The sequence below is a fragment of the Myzus persicae genome, unplaced genomic scaffold (genome assembly GCF_001856785.1).
Source record: "Myzus persicae strain clone G006 unplaced genomic scaffold, MPER_G0061.0, whole genome shotgun sequence".
Taxonomy (NCBI): Eukaryota; Metazoa; Arthropoda; class Insecta; order Hemiptera; family Aphididae; genus Myzus; species Myzus persicae.
This window is the reverse complement of record NW_019104411.1, coordinates 546,003-559,282: the sequence shown is the minus strand read 5'-3', so window position 1 is coordinate 559,282 and position 13,280 is coordinate 546,003. Positions and strand designations below refer to the sequence as shown.

Below are 13,280 nucleotides of genomic sequence, written 5' to 3'. Positions count from 1 at the left end.
TACACTCTTGATACAAATATGGTCACTGTTAAGTTACTTATTAAGGACTTTCTTGAAGTGTTACAACTCTGTATGTATGAATAAAAGAAAAAGAAATTCATATTTTATTTCAGGACATAAAATGGATTTAAACTCAATTGCGATTTTATGAGTGAGTAAGTCTCTACCGCACGCTTGAATATAACCGTAAATAACGGAATATGAGGGGTTTGAATAACATTCGATTTCGTAAAACTGTATTGAAAAGTTTAAATATTTGTAATGAAAATGCCATCAGAGTTTCAATATTATATTATAGAATCCAAAAAACCAAAAAAATATTGACAGTGGTTAAACATATACTCTGATAAATCAATAATAAACCGTTACTTAATATGAAACCAAAAACTTCTTCAAATACCTAATGTGAATACAATAAAAGTTACAAGTATACTAACTCACTATCATAAATACGGATTTATTATGATAAATCTATTAATATGGTTTTAACACTCCATTTTTAAATTAATGGTTATCTATAGTAAATAATAACATTACATTAGTTGATATATTATTATATAATACAGTTTATTATAAAATACTCTGCTAGTAGGCGGTATAATAAAAAAAAATCAGTCGTGTAGTTTGTTATCTAGCCGGTATCTTTATTTTTTAATTTCTTTCCACATTTCTCTAAGAATGTGATTTAAAATATTAATTATGTTTAGTTTTTGAAGGTTATGAATTACATGTTAAGCATCTATATTTAGTATTGAAAATAATACTATAATATTTAGCTCAAATATTGTCACCTACATGATTTATCTAAACAAATTAATGCCAATTTTAAAAACCGTGTACTATATAATATTATATTTTTTATTCTGTATATTCTTTATTAACTTCTTTTTATTTATTATCAACCGTTGAAAATACGTTAGTTTTATAAAACATAATATGTAGTTTAGGGGTTGATAATTTGGACGGAATATGTATGGGCACTAAAAAATATATAGGCCATATATACAGTTTTAATACAGATGGGAAACTCACCCTTACAGCAGTATTTCACAAAACAAGTTTGTGGCTACGTTATTTGTCAATATGACTTTTGAATGTAATTTAATGGAATTCGTATAAACAGGCTTAAATTTAGTAATATTTTGGTGGTAAATAGGTTGGGGAGTTGTCGATGAGTTATAATTTTTGATGAGAGAGCGTTGTAATTGGGGAGAAACCGACGGCCGATTATTCCACATGATTATTAAATTTATGACACCCTACAGCATACACACGCTTGGGAGAAATTGCGTTACTCCAATACACTGTGTAGCGTTCCCCCTCCGGTCGCCACGAAGATATAGTGGAAAAGGGATAGTATGTTTCGGGGTAGATTTGTATATGTGTTTGTATGCATGTACGTATGTATGTTTGCATGTATGTATGTGCAAATGGTGGCTGGTTTAATTGTTGGTCCAATTTTCAGTCCTAAAATGGAATAAATTATAACATGTATTAAAATACAGGATATTATTGTTGGTCTGTAGTAAGTTAACGTTGTAAAAACGAAAAAGAAAAACTTTGTTTTCTGGGTTCTGTTGAATTAATAGTCGACCGTAAAGAAAACAAAATCACCACTTCCTTTACGCCAACCCTACTCAGTTAAGTTGAGCGATATTTTCAAATCGCTTGTAACAAAAAAAAAAAGTAAAAAGTTTGATTCATTTACGATTAAACGAGTTTTTTTAACACAGTTCTAACTTAATTTTTGTTATAAACGTTTTATTTAACTTTTCATTTGGTTTTATTTTTTTAGGATTAAAGTTTACTAGCTGTATAAATAAATTCTTATTCACTTTCACTTTCACAACATACTCAAATAAATTGAAGTTATTTTGTTTTTATGAATATCATAGGTATGTTTTTTTTTTTTGACGACTTAGACTATGAATATGTTTTGTTCATATGGTAAAAAATAATTTACCAAAATGTGGCAAAAAAAAATGTTATTTATTTTAAATTATTTTTATAGATACCATACAGTTTTAAACATTTTGTTCGTTACTTCATCTGGATTTGAAAAACAAAACTATCAAAATAAAATAATTTAATTTTAATGATCAAAGTAATAACATTTAACTACGTACTTCATGATTGTTTTTTAAATTTGTATTTTAACTCTGAAATACCAAACAGATAGATTTAGCAGATATGTTCGCATTTGTATTAAATAAAGATTTTTATTAGATTTATTTTGTTCACATTATATGCATACCTTCATAACAAAACCATAAACGTGATTGAATAATTTCGTGTCTGTATTAATTGTTTCAAATTGCTTGTTTTGTGTCCAATGTGAGCTACAGATACAGACACAAAAGAGAAGCAGGTCTTTGAATGGTATTTAATCAAACTTCCCAGAAATGTATATATGAGATTTGCATTGAGTGGTTAAACCACTGGTTTCAGAGACCCCAGGGACACTGAAGTTTTAACGCTTTCGAACTATAGAAGGTGATTTATTATTTTAGCTTCGAAACAAACAACGTTTTTTTCTCGTTTTCATTCACAGATTATTTGAATACTATATTTTTTTATGAATCTCCATCATTCAATAATTTTTTTTTCGTTTTTTGAGGTATTTAAATAAGTTTTTGATTTATCATTAAAATGTGCAAGAAAAATTTAATTACCGGTATTTATTAATAACAAAATAATTAGCTGGCAAGTTTTAGTGTCCAAAACGAAGCAGTTTATAATTTTTTTAATAATTGATTACTATGTTGGTACAATACATAACATCTTTATTATATATATAATATATATTATAATACATAAGTATTCTATAGGAAATGATATTACTGTCCTTACTTTAAATAAATACATTTATATTACGACTATATAGCATTGATGGAAATAAGTAATGACCATAGTTATTTCAGATACATTTAACTATTCTTCTCAGGTATATAAACATTTTAACTGTACAAAAAACAACCGATATGTTTTATCTAATCAAAAGACTAAAGAGAAATGTGTTGATGATACCTAATGTGGTGTTAATTTGTTGCTATATATTCAACTCAATGAAAATATTTCCGTTATAAGTTTTATGAATGACATCTAATGTTTTTATAACTATGTAGGTTTTTCCTTATTTTTTAGTAGTTAAATTAGTAAATATCGATTTTGCATGAAGGATTTCCGTGGTTCACGTTACAGTTACATCAACATAATAAAGTTTTATGAGTGTATTGTATACGTAAACGTATCATAGTTTTTCAGTAATCTTCTAATTCCAAGGACTCAATATAAGAAGATATAATATTACTACTGAATTAACAGAGTATAAAATACTATCTTAAAATAATATGAAAATATAATCTTGAACCGTGTTACTGAAATTTAATTTCATAATATTTTTTGCCTCACCTAACCTCAAAAAGTATTACCAATGCAATGTTGGTAGAATTTTAACTTTTAGTTTTTCCCATTAATATCAAAGTTTAATAATTTTCTTCTTTTTTTTTTTACAGAAAATATGGAGTTTGTGTGACAGCCAAAACGTAAGTGAAATAAATTATTATATAATATAAGTAGGTGACTACAAGTGTACAAAATTATGATTTATTAATGAAACATAGGTCAATAATAATTTAATAATATAACTATACTAATATGCACCTATATGTATTGCGATTGATATAAAATCTAAAGTGGTTTATATGAGTAAATAATTTTATCAACCCATTATGAAAGTTTATTAATTTGTTTTTCTCCAATAATAGTACAATGCGATGAAATATTGTATATACAAATATGAATGGTGTAATATACTTTGTGGGTATACAGGCGTACAGCTTTCACCAGTCATACAGTTGACCATAAACCATAAAGTTAGGGTTACGTTATAACTTATAAAACAGTGATACATCATAATTTACGAGAATCGTATTTTGTTCTACTTCAATTAAAAACTATGGTGGACTATGTTTACCAAGCCAACCGCCATTTGTTCATATATTTTCTAACTAAAATGTCAAAATATCTTCAAATTAACAGAATGCGATCATTGGACGTTTTACTGTTCAAAAATACGTAGAAATATTGTAGTTATTATAACGAATATATTATTGTAACACATAGTAGTATATACCTTACATAGGTTGTTACAATGTTATATTATTATGTTGCACAAAGTTTCTTAATTATATAATGTTATTTTTTGTTTTTTACGAGGAAAAAAGAAGTATTTGATTTTGCCCACGTTGCGTAACACGATGTGTGTCGGTGCTCGTGTGTACATTTCTAGTTTAATTTTTTCTTGAACATTCGAGACGATAATCGAATTTCGTTGAGCCGTATAACACAATATTGACAGACAACTTCATTACTGAAACCTTTTTTTCTTATTTGTTGAAAGACCAGCTATTGGTACGTTGCTGAAATCGTTTGTGTAAGATAAATACAATATGTATAGGCGAATTGTCCAGTGCAATTTATCCCTCATATTATGAATAATATATCAATTCACTATTTTGAACTCAATCAAGCCCGATTTGTCCTTTACGTTAAACGTTAAATAATATGTATTTATATACCTAAAGTCTTTGGTATTGTAATTACAGCGATGGTTTTTATGTTGAAATATGTTGTCAATGCGACATGCGATAATTTGACGGTTTATCCTAATATCTACGTATAATATCATATTATGTTCAAATATTATTGCAAACGTGTAGAGTCCAGATAGTTTAAATACAGTATACACAATGTGATTTTTTCACCCATTTTTCCTTTTCGGTGGTAGGTACATATTTTATTCAAATTCAGATTTTTAGAATTCTTAAGTATACCATAAATACGCGCAATTTAATCATAAAAATAGGGTGAACATACGTCTTATAAAACCATCTTCTGTACGTCCTGACCAATAAGTTATGTAAAATAGGAGGTAATTAAAATACCAATTGTGTTGAGGGTGTACTGGTGTACTGATGTAATTTAATTGCTTGCTGGTGTATTGAAGACCTTTAAAATTGCTATTCAAATACTGAACCGGAATAGGACGAATAAATAAGGTTCTACGATTGAGCGCTTTCGACGTAGTCGATTTCGTTCAATTTTAGAGAAAACGTTTGAAAATTAAAAATAACTAATAGCACTTGTCTTTTATATATTATTTATTCTTTGGAAGATATCAATGAGAGTCGAAGTTATGATATTTTGCTTTTCAAATTACCTCCATAATTACACCATTAACCGTAAATAGAATTAGGAAAAACGTAATTCAGATAACTGGAAAGCACAACGTTTATAATATTCATAAAGTGAACTGCATGCATATTTAATCGTCAACGGCCAAAACCTGGTTATAAAGTTTTAAACTATGTTGCGATTTTCAAAGTACGATGATAATATTATACCTAAAAGGAAATTAAAAATATATATATGTATTTAAAAACAGTTGAAAAGCTTATGCTTATACTCATGATATTCCAACGATATGCAAATCTGCATACTTGATCTAACGTGAGAAATAATTAAATTTTCAACATAGATGAAGTATATAAACAAAAGTGAAATTGTAAACTTAGAAACTTCTCTAAATCAAACATTTGTCGAAAAATTTGATTCTCGTTTCATATTATTGTATTGATGTGGTTTACATTATTATTTTAAGCCCTGTACGACAATCGCATTTTAATATTATTATTATTTTCGTGTTTTGCATTTTAAATGACCTCCATTTAATTACTGTTTGTCATATTTTCTAATTCTAATTCAATGTTTGTATTATTTAATTCAACTATAAATTTAAGTGTTTAACATTTTATTCAATATTTGAACTCAAAATGAAAATTGTTCAATCTATTTTCGACTTTAGCTATATATGTTTGGTTATTCGTAATTTGCGGTTTGTTTAGCTTGTTAACATAATTATTTTTCAATAAAAACAAGAATTTAGACATTTAAATATCTTATGATTTGATTTAAAAAATGTATAGGTACTAGTGTACCTACGACCTATACTATGATTATCGAAATTGCAGTGTATTTAAACTTATCATAAGCCTATAGCTTAAAATAAAAAAAAACTCATTGAAAAACTTAAAGTTAAATTAACAATGTGTCAGGAAACTATTTTCAGAATTGTTAGAATTGTCATTGTTTTGATTTTTATACAACACGGATTCATAGAAATATAAAAAAGCCACACCTTTTTTTGATAGTGATATATAGTCGTATTAAAGATTTTGTTATTTTTTTTTTTATTATTATGTGAAGGGTGAGAATCTCAGTAAAACAATAAAATCCTTGAGCTTCTTTCATTCACCGGGAGAGTAAGCAACAGAAGTATATGCTGGAGGGGAAAAGGAGGCTCGTAAATTTTGCAAGATAAGAGATTGGTTCTCAGCCAGGTGACTGTGTTCGTTGTTTTTTTTTTTGCTTCACTTAGAACCCTTGGGACCTACAGCCAACTCGTTCACGTACCCTAGCGTCAAAATTAATTATTTGTTAACCCACACACATACACGTTCCTATGTATATATATATATATATACCGCTTGCACTATAATGGGATCCCCACCGTCGAAACTTTAATCTGGTTAAGTTTTACCGTCACGAAATTAATTGCTACTGCTGATCGATTTACCATGCCCTGTAAAATTGTGTGTAATTTCATCTGAACAACATCAACGATTAAACCCTTCAATTTTCAATTCTAATCATATGTCACCTGGTTCGAAAGTATAATATATGGACATGATTCGATGAAGATAATATCAAAACCTTCGAGTGATACAAAATCATCAGTATTATAATAAATCTCAGTTTATACTTAGACTTGAAAACTAACCATTTTAGATTTTAAGTTTTGAGTAACTTTACACTTATATTTCGGTTTTATAATGATAATTTTTTTAGTTTTTTTTTTTATGAAAACATTATTTGGTCAGAAAATTCTTCTAGAATTTCCAAATAACGCTTGACCTATTAATTAAAAAATCAATTCTAGTTTGTACCTATATAAGTACATAGGAAAGGTACTTTTTCGGAATGTCCTCAATAGTTACTTAAGTTTCCCCGTATAAAAACTAGAGACTATTTTATGCCAAAAAATGAAATAAGCATGTTTTAAATCATAATTCTATTTTAAATGCAATGATTTGATTTTCCAACACAAAATATGTAACTTATAAAATTGTGTAATCAAATCTTAACAACATCAACTATTAAGCCGTATGTTTTCAATTCTTATCATACATATGTCATTTGGTGCAAAACTATATACACGATTTGATTAAATTTAAGTATCAATTCATTTGAGTGCAATAAAATATAATACTTACATGAAAATCAACATTTTTAAATTGTAGGTTTCGAGTAAATCGAAACTTCTATCTATCAGTTTCCGATGTTTTTTCATAGACGTTTTTTACTACAAATCATTTTTGGTCGGAAAAAGTGAGCTCTAGAAGTTCCTAAATATAACGCTTAACCTATCAATTGAAAGTCAATTCTATTTTATACCTATTCTTTAGAAAGCTGTTTTTTACAATTTCCCTCAAGAGTTACAAGTATCTCTGAAAAAAAGACTATTTTAGTCCGAATACAATTAAACAAGCGTGGTTTAAATCAAAATCCTCTTTCAAAAGCAATGATTTAATATCACAACACAAATGTAACACACTTGTCCCAGTGATCCACCCAACTAAAATATCATCTCTTTTTTCAAATATGTAAATAGAAAACATATACTTTTTAACAATAAACTGAAAAAATGTCATTATTCAAAAATATAACATTTTAAATCTATTCTAAAATGGACAGCTTTACTACTTATACAACCACAATATATTATATGCCTAATGCTATGCTTTTCCTTCAAACTCATACATTAAAATTTAAAATAATTATTCCCCTTTTGTTTTTGTGAATGCTCCGTTATTATTAACGATAATGTATACAATATGTAGGGAAGTACACTAGTTATGTACACATTTTAATTCCAAAAATATTAAATAAAAGCATAACTTGCAAAATAAAACTAATGCCATCGTTAACATTTAAGAGAATCGACACAATATAATATCTTAATAAAAATGAATTAACCGTACACTGTTAAAGCTAAAAATTAAACTATCATCTGTACTTAGTCAAGTCATAATAATCATATGGAAAAAATTAACAATTTTTTTGTAAACTTGTGTGTATTATTCATATAATATGATATGTATTTAATGGAAAGAATCTCTTTATTATTTCTGATATACATTTATAAATTTAACTAACCTGTAGTATAATCAGAATTATTAAGAAAATAAAGGCACACAATTCAATTTTACCATATTTTATTAAAACATATTGTCTTAAAAAAAACCTTTACTTTTAAATGAAAAATTCAATATTTAAAAGTTTATAAATTCATGAAAATTATGGAGAATAACAATGTAGATGAAAAAGTTAAGTTTTATTTAATTATGGTTAAATAATTCGTGATAGTTAGTAAAAATTTAAATTAATGTCATCAAAAGTTAGATTAATTTTCTGATTTGTAGAACTATTTAATACTTATACTATTCATATACTTTGTGTTGATACCCAAAAATATTTAACGTTGATGAGTTATACTTGTTGGAAAATCGAATTAATTTACCAGTTAATCACCTAGTAGAATAATTAAAACTTTAATTATGTAACTTTCTTATTAGTTTATAAAAATCTAATATTATAATTTATAAGGTTTTAAGAATGAACAGAAAATATTGTTTGTAGTATTTTTATCAAAAGTTCAACATGGATATTTGGGTCGAGAATACAATAAAAACTTCTCTAGTTTTATTTATGTTATTAATTATTATAAAATAAATTGTATTTGTTTTTTTCATTTCTGCTATCATCATAACTAATGTATTACTAATCACAAATTAATGTATCTATAAAATATAAAACTAACACTGGATAATCTGATTGTAAAGTAATATATATATTATCAGCACTCTTTAATTTTTGGTATACAAATTATTATTTAAATATTGGTGGAAATATTACAATTTTGTGTGTAAATATGTATTTCATATTCTTTAACTTATGTAATGCAACTTTTGTAAGACCGTTATTCTATAATACCATAATATAACCAGTCTGGACATATAAAATTCAATTATGGCCCTATAGGATTCAGCTGAATTTTCAAATCTTAAAACACTCCAGATGTTGTAGTCCATTTTTAAATTGTCTCCGATCCGTGGTTTATAAGAAACAATGATTTTGTATAGGACTATAAATATTTAAAAGTCAAACATTAAATCAGCTAACAAAAAATTACTCATAACTCTCAACACCTAAGTGTTTGAAATCACCAAACTCCACTTAGGTATATAATTTTTTCCAAAAACATTCTAACGGCTTACAGTTAATAAAATATGCTGACTTTTGTCTTCCCTTATTAACCTGTCAGGTGTCGTTACAGCGTCCTTACCTATCTTTCTTTAAGGTATTATAAATTCTTTGCCCCGAAAATTGGTTATTGTACACAGTCTTGTATAGATTGTCATTTATTTTTAATAAAAAATAATAAACAACCTTTGTTTAGCATCTTTTGATAGTTCCTGTATTAAATTTGATAAATAAATTCTATTTTGTTTTTAGAAATGCCTCTAAAATTAAATGCTTTGAGTTTATTTTCTTTTATGTGGTTATCTAAACAAGTACCTAGGTAGATACTTCTAAAACGCAACACATGAGGATGTTTATTATTGAAAAGTAACTTGTATTGATATACTTAATATAAGATAGATTAGTTTAAAAAACCGATATTTCCGATGTTAAATCCGATAATATTAAACTATAATATACCGGCATATAATCTAATTATATAATTAGAGTATCTCTTTATAGGATTATTCACTATTAGCTTGATAAAGTTATCTAGTATTTATAATTTTTGAGAATATCTCTTCAACTTCTTAGTAGGTAATTACATTCTGTAAATGAAAACATAATCAATATTTATAGTTGGAAATGAATTGTACTCTAACATATTTCATCAATATAATAATAATTATAATTCATAATCAATAATAATTATATGTACTGAACTTTCTTCAAAATTGTGTTTTACTTGTTTGAACTGTTGTTTAATTTTTAATTTTGTTTAAGTGTGCAAAAACTTTTACTTAAAGATAATCATAATATACCCTAATGAGGTTGATACAATCTGCTAATGCATTGAAGACGGTATCTGAACAATGTAATCTAATTTCTTTTAGATTGAAAAAAAAATAATATCTGCCACTAAAAATAAATACATTTAATACGAAAATAATAAACAGTAGATCAAAGCTGTTTATATTTTAATGTACATATAATATTATATCATATGACGTCGTGAAATTTAGCAAGGTCTCAGTGAGTAAAGGTATACTAGTAAAGGTATCTACTTACCTAACATTTTAAATTAAATGAATGTGAAATCTACATTATTATGTAAATAATATTTTATTTAAAAGTATATGTAAATGTTTAGCACAATATCAAAAATGATAGTTTTATTGTGTTTACTATTTGTTATCTACACTGCTTGTATCTAGTGTATCGTTATATTTCTAGATCAAACATTAACATATACATAAACATTATAATAATATGTAACAATGTTAAAAGGGCAATTGTACACCTTAAAGTGTTGTAAAATGTTCAGTATCTTGTATGCATGCTCCAGAATGTAGTATTACAGTATAATATTATTGTTCATTGTCTCGCGTGATTAACATTAAAAATAAAATATTAATAAATCATCATTATTTGTTCGTTTATTTACATGTTACATCATTAAGAAATATCATTATTCTGATGGCTTTGGTTGTGCAGTCTGATATAGGCTCAATTTCATCATGGTAGTTATGTGATAGATTCGAAAATCAAAAATATTAAATCGTATAATAATATGAGACTTCAAAAATTGCTTTCATCTTGCATCATAAAATATATTCTGCTCTTTAAATATTCTCTTTAAAACACGGAAATCATCGGTTCTGTTCCCAGGACTAGTCGGTTGGTGAACTGAAGAAATCCTTATGCTAATGACTGCTGGTACTTTGAGTTTCGGTGGGTTTTTGTACTTATCAAAAAGTTTTAATTAAACGCGGAGTGGCTAATGCGGAGGCAAGTGGCCGAGACCAAGACTTTTTGGGAATGAACCGAATACCCTTCTGTTTCACGAAACCCTCAAGGGGCCAATAAAAAGAACCAACTAATTTAAGTGTTACCACTCTCCTCCTTCGTAGCAATCAGACTGTTCGTTTCCATTTTTTTTTATTTGACACTTGTTTCCGATGTAAACATCACCCCTGACTACACTCTAAAGCATTTAACTTTAGTTCGTTTCACATAAAAAATTCAAATAAAATCGATTCTTCAAAATGAAACTTGCTATTTTATACCTACAGTTGTTTATATTAATCAGTACTAAGTCAAAACAAATCATTCAATTTATTTGTTTTGTAAATATTTAATATTGATTATTCTATTCTTATAATTCAGACCAGTAGGAATTGCTCATCCAATCCAGTTGATTTAATAATTCATATGATTATGATTATAATATACATTAAGCAATTATTATGATGTTGATGTCATCACTCATCGCATTGACATTGCACATTATAATATTTTTCTCATATTAATTGCTATTATTCTTTATTTAATTAAAAATCCCAATTTTTATTATATTATTGAATGTTTAAAAATTACTAAATATGACGTGTTCTTGTTTATGTTAATTGTTATGTATTGTCCATTTTAACATGTTATACAAATACACAAATGAAATAGTAGATTTCAGTGGTAGATAATTAGGTTACATTTTAATTTTTAAGAATATCCACGCAAAGCTACTTTCCACAACTTTTTCAATAACATTTAATTAGCTATAAAAGTAAAAATAAAGTTACTTTAAAACTAAATGACTGAGGATGAATACTGGTTTGCCTTCATTAATATTAACAACGAAGAATAATTTTATAATGAAATGTTCTGTTCACTATTGGCGTGAATTCTGTTTATTTTTTTTTCAAATTTAAATTAATGATTTGCTAAATAATTACATCTCACCACTAAATCGAATCAATTTGTATAATTAAACACGTATTCTAGTATTTTATTACTAAATTTTTCTCGACTTGTATGCATTAAGTTTCGTAGAATATTAATCAAGTATTTACAAAATAAAAGGTTAAAATAAATATAACTCTATTTTTAAGTTTAATAAATGCAAAATTACTATGACCAATTATTATTAAAAATATGAGCAAACAATAAACAACTCAATATTACAAAATAATAATCATATTGACGTTTTGTTTAATAAACTAATTTTGAACTAATAACAAAATAATCCGACAGTTCTGAACACACTATGATTATTTTGAATAGTAAACAGGTCGTATCATCTTGAAAGTTAATAAAGTTTTTGGAAAAATATTAGGTACAAAATCTGAAGTTATTATTAACAGCATTATTATTGTTATTATTTTTAAGTTCTTACTTTTTTGAATTACAACGTTATTTATTTTTAACATCATACTCCTAGCGGAGTATATTTCTGAGTGTTTCGATACACATACATCGAATTTTCAACAAGTCATGAACTTTAGTCATTATTATAACCTAAAAAAGTATTTAACATTAACGGAATGAAGTTGCAGACAGGAGAATCCCACACATAAAACGTCGTCGGTCCGCACATCAATATATCAAAAATACTTACATTTTATGACTATTATAATATACCCAGTACTCCAGTTAACTAGACGTGTCATAAGAAGTTTAAAATAAGACCAATAGGCAATAGCTTTAGACAAAATAATCAATCGATACCATCAGCATCGATGCATCACAATAATATTATGCTTTGCACCCGCTTATTATATACACAATCGTTATCGACTCGATACTACCTATATACATAGACGGCGGCGGTACGATTGAAGACGTTTTCGTTATTTCCGACCGCCATAACGCGTTTCCTGCGTATACTGTACACCTAATTAAAACGTTATCGGAGGAGTATCCTGTGACGTGGCGATATCAGCATAAAATCACAGGGCGCCCCTCGAGTGTCACCGTGCTACTGACGGCGTACGCAGTGAAGTGGCCGATTCCGTGACAAAAGCAACCCCTTCGCGACAATACCACCGCGGTTTAATCGGGTCAACGGTTACCGGGTCATGAAACCCTTTGCGAAAATCGCCCCGCTTTACTGTTTATATTGCTGCTGCAGTGCGTGTACGAAA

The 13,280-nt window shown here is 27.1% G+C and overlaps 1 protein-coding gene across 1 annotated transcript in view; it reads left to right on the top strand.

The window, feature by feature from the left end:
* Nucleotides 1-13,280, top strand: part of LOC111041968 — a 335,050-nt gene that overhangs the window by 170,354 nt on the left and 151,416 nt on the right. Inside the window, exon 6 of the mRNA XM_022326436.1 lies at nt 3,516-3,545. The gene's annotated coding sequence lies outside the window, so the exon portion shown is untranslated. The remainder of the gene's footprint in view (nt 1-3,515; nt 3,546-13,280) is intronic.